The sequence below is a fragment of the Rattus rattus genome, chromosome 10, assembly GCF_011064425.1.
Source record: "Rattus rattus isolate New Zealand chromosome 10, Rrattus_CSIRO_v1, whole genome shotgun sequence".
Classification (NCBI taxonomy): domain Eukaryota; kingdom Metazoa; phylum Chordata; class Mammalia; order Rodentia; family Muridae; genus Rattus; species Rattus rattus.
Genome location: NC_046163.1, coordinates 27,961,532 through 27,966,409, shown reverse-complemented (window position 1 = coordinate 27,966,409; position 4,878 = coordinate 27,961,532).

Here is a 4,878-nt window from a genome sequence, read left to right as displayed (position 1 = left end):
GCTACCTGCTGTGCCCTCTGAATATTGTTTCTCTTCCAGAAGTCAGGGTTAGATACAAAATTGCCAGGTACCCTACTCACCAGCAAGATTTTAAACACTGACAAACCTGTAGCTACTGGAATAAAATTTATTTGTGTATGTCACCATGAACAACTGACAGTTCCAGTTTCTTTAAGCTCAGAGAACCATGTCAGAACACCTTGGGCAGTAACAATAAAGAGTAATTCCAGGCCTTCTTGGTCCGAAAACATTTTCATGGAGCAGCGACCTAGAGACTTCAAAGTCTTAGTAGCAAGGCCTCCTGGAGTGTGGAACAGGAGGTTTGGGCAGAGGTAGGTAGCAATGACAGACACTAAAGGCAGAGGGAAATGTTCCAGGCATTGTTTTTGCATATACATATATATGCAAATATGTATATAGATATAGATATAGATATAGATATAGGTATAGGTATAGGTATAGGTATATGTATAGGTATAGATATAGATATAGATAAGAATGTCAGTAGTATTGGGTCTTTATAGCAGAAGATATCTGAAGAAAGTCTTTGCTATTCAAGAAGTGTCTAACATACTAAGAGCTAGCAAAGGATTCTTCCTTGAAGCACTTTGGTACGATTATTATTTACACAGGAGTCTCCATTTGGTGGCATTGCCTCAGGCCCAGCCGAGACAAATCTGCTTCCTCATTGCCAAAGTAACAAATAAAAAATGAATCTCATGCTTTTAGCTTCAAATACAGAAGATTTGAGAAACAACACATGTTTGGAATGCAGGTATCCCTAAGAAAATGGATGCATTTGCTTTGAGGCAGCATAATGTCCTAAAGAGAATATTGGGGTTGTTGCCCAAGACAGCTGTGTTGTCTAATCTATTCTACCTTATTCATATATTATTTTCAACATAAATTCATATATCTCTTGATGTAGAAACACATCCCAATAATCTCTATACCTGATCTTAAGAATTAGACATTGGTAATAAAGAACAAGCAAAATCAATCAATCCATTCATCCATATTCACTCTCATGTGTGTATGAGTCTGTGTGTGTGTATGTGTGTGTTTGTGTGTGTGTTTGTGTGTGTGTTTGTGTGTGTGTTTGTGTGTGTGTGTGTGTGTGTGTGTTTGTATGTGTTTCCTGGTTTGAATGAAATAGTTCACCCATAGGCCCATATATTTTAATTCTTGTTTCTTAGCTGGTAGACTGTTGGTAAGGGATAGAAGGTCATGACCTTGCTGAAATATTAATGTCCTACTTGGAGGAAGTGTGTCACTAGTGGTGGGACTTGAGCTTTCTAAAGCCCATACTAGCTAGGTCCACTAACATTTTCCCTGCCTGCTGGGAAGCAGGATCTAAAGTTCTCTGCTACTTCTCCAGAACCATGCCTGCTTATATGCTTACATACCCTTTGTCATTATGATATAGGATGAAGACTCTAAACTGTAAGGAGACCCCCAGCTAATGCTTTTATTCATATGAGTTGCTTTGATTGTGGTGTTTTTTCAGAGCATTTTTAAGACAGAAGTTCATACCAGGAATGGGCTATTGTTATGACACATATGGCCATGCTGTCTGGTGGAGGAATATGGAAGACTTTGGGTTGTTGGACTAGAAAAGCATTAAAACAAGCCTTATAGGTGTTAGTAGAAGCATGAAAGACACTGGTTAGGAATAGAGTTCAAGGGATTTCAGAGTGGAAAAAAATCAGTAAGTAGCCTAGAGACTATACTTGTTATAGTTTGGCAATGAATCAATGAATGTGTCTCCTTTTTGCCCTTGTCCTTAAAATTTCCAGGACGTTAAATTTAAGAGATGTGGATTAATGGCATTGCCAGAGGAGATTTCAAGACAGCCACTTATTGATTTTGTCACATTGTTACTAGTAATCACTCATGCATATCTGTAATAAAAAGTAGCAGTAAAGGTAAAGAGAAATGTAAAATTACAGTTTGAGGAGGAAAAGAGCACCAGGATAGGAGACGTTGGAGCCAAGTGCACTATGTTCAAGAGGATATTATGTTTTAAAAGCCAGATGATAAATGGAAAAACTCAACCCAGCGTCTTTAGTCAATGCCCTATTCCCGTGCAGAAACACTATGGCCGTGGCAATGATTACAGACAAAATTATTTAATTTTGGCTAGCTAATAGGTTCAGACTTTTGGTCCATTACTGCTATTCTGAGAAGCATAGTGGCATGTAGGCAGACATGGTACTGGAGAAGGATTAGGTAGTTCTACTTCTGGATTTGCAGGCAGTAGCATGAGATAATGGCATTGGGCTTGATCTGAACATTTGAAATGTCAAAGCCCAATCCCAGTGACAGAGTTCTTCCAACATAGTTCTTACACCTTCTCTAATAAGACCATTTCTCATTATAGTTTGCCACTACTTATGACCCTATGGGATCCCAAAGTTTAATTTTAGTTAAATTAACATAGAATCTATGCTTACAGTTAGTGAAAAGGAATTAGACAAATTAAGTAGCAAAGAAAATCATCAATCATCAAAAACAGACTGCTTATGTAAACACAATAGAAGGAGTAGAAATATAAGAAGAAGTGAAAGTTCCATCCCCAGCAAGCAGATAATCTTAGAGACTTTGGCCAGAAGGTTCTGGCTTAAGAGTTAGAGATATAGGATCAGTATGATGAAATATTCCTCCATGCATAAGAAAAGCCATAACTCAGTTTCAGAATGTTTTGAGTCAGTCATGTTACATAATGCTGTGAAACAATCTCCAGTGGCATAAGTGTGATGCAGCTGGTAATTGGTAGTAATTATGAAGCTAATGGTCCTGGTGAGAATCAAAGTCAAAAGTTTGTCTCCTGAAACCCAACTTGTATGACCAGCTCTCTACTACTGAAGGTTTCATTACTCCCCCAAACAGAGGAGCCAACTGGGGAATCAGCACGTAAAACATTAGGTTATTGGAGACTTCATATTTAAACTATAACCCATCAGAGTTGGAAGGTGTAGGTCTCAATGCAAGGTGCTCCTAGTCACTGTTCACTGGACATAACATTACTAAGCAAGTGGACATTATGGTTCAAAAAATATTCTACTGGGTTACCCTAAATATTCTATATATTCCTAGAGAAATTAAACAGAAAGCAAGCAACAAACAAACAAACATACATAGAAAAATCTTTCTGCACGTTCGATTTATGATGAAAAATATTAAAGAAGGAAAAGATAGAGTGATTAGCCCATAGAATTCCCTGTCTCCTGTATTTGATGCAGTCCCCTGACTAACCCTCTTGGGCTCTTATAGCAGTGGTAGCAAATAAGGACCTTGTGTATAATAGCTTTCAACTGAGAGATTTGTAATACAAATTCCAAGAAGCTACCTAGAAACTAAGGAAAGGGAATTGTAATATCATGGTCTACCCAGCATAGACAGTAAGCTCATACTTAATCTAGATACTGAGAATTTGTCTCAATGCAGAAAGAGAAAGGAGTATTTCTATGTGTATCTTATTGGTAACAATCTTACATAAATATAATACTATATAATTGCCAGGTTTCCATCTTTAGAACTCAAAGGAAACAAAAACAGAAAAAAACTAAATCCCAACTTGTCAAAGAAAAAATTTATAATTTAACAATATATGTCAAGAGAAAAAAAATAAGAGTGATTTTCAATGAAGAAAGAAAAATACACAAATCCAAATATGAATATGTCTAATGTATGTATATACTGTATATGCATAAGTAGATGTGTCTATAAATGTATGCGATTTTAAATGATATATTAGCAAATATAATGTTAGTTGCATTATTTACTGATTTATGGAAATTAAAGCTAAAGAGTCAAGATGCCTATGTCCAAGAGCACAGGTACATCATTTCATAAGGTTTCTTTCAAAGAGAATCATTTAACACATGTATTAATAAAAAATAAGCCCAATGGGTCTTAGTACTTTTGGGTTCTTTTCAGTAATATCTCATTTACAAATTTTCCCCTCAAAATTCAATGTCTGTGTCTGCAAATGGCCTCAAATTATTAATACATTATACTTTAAAATATAACAAGACTTTTAGCCCATCAAGCCTGAGAACATGAGATAATTCCTCAGGACTTAGACAATAGAAGGAGAAAAGCAAACCTTGAAAGTTGTCCCTTGCCCTCCATTTGTATGGTACATATCAAAACACATATATCCCATAAGAATAAATTTAATTTAATTTAAAAATATGTTTCATTTTAGATATTTTGATTTATTATAGATGCTTTAACACCATTTAATGCTATCCACTTGATATTTGCACCATGAGGCATATTCATGGAGTTTGTACTGTCAGTTACAGGTTCTCTTCACTTTGTACTGTATTTTATTAAAAGAGAATCTTATTAAGACAACAAAATATATGTGTGATATGTACTAGGATTTCTTGGCAAGGTAGGATCTAATCAAACTTGAGCTGTTTTTCTTTATACCTGCTGCAATGCCCATTTAACTTTGTGTCATAGACAACCAATTATATACCAGTAAAGCTAATGGAGTCATACATAAGGCGGTTTGGGGCAAATTCCACATTGGAGAGTAGGGAACTAAATTGTAGGCATTTTCTTCTTCCCTCAACTCCGAGGAAGACAAATTAACTCGGTCAAAAATATGGGATTTCCTAGTCTATGTCAGAAACCACCTTTAACTTCATATGCAGTAGAATTTAGAGCAATACAATTATTTTACAAACCATAAACTAATCTCTCAATATAGCAAAGAACCTTAAATCACACATTTAGGCATCTCTCTTAAACCTGAGGAGCTTACCATGATAGCATAGAAGACACAAACTATGGTTGGTGTCTTTTCTTGCTGGGATCTTTTTATCACAGATATTAATCTTTTATGCACAGGCACCACAAATAATT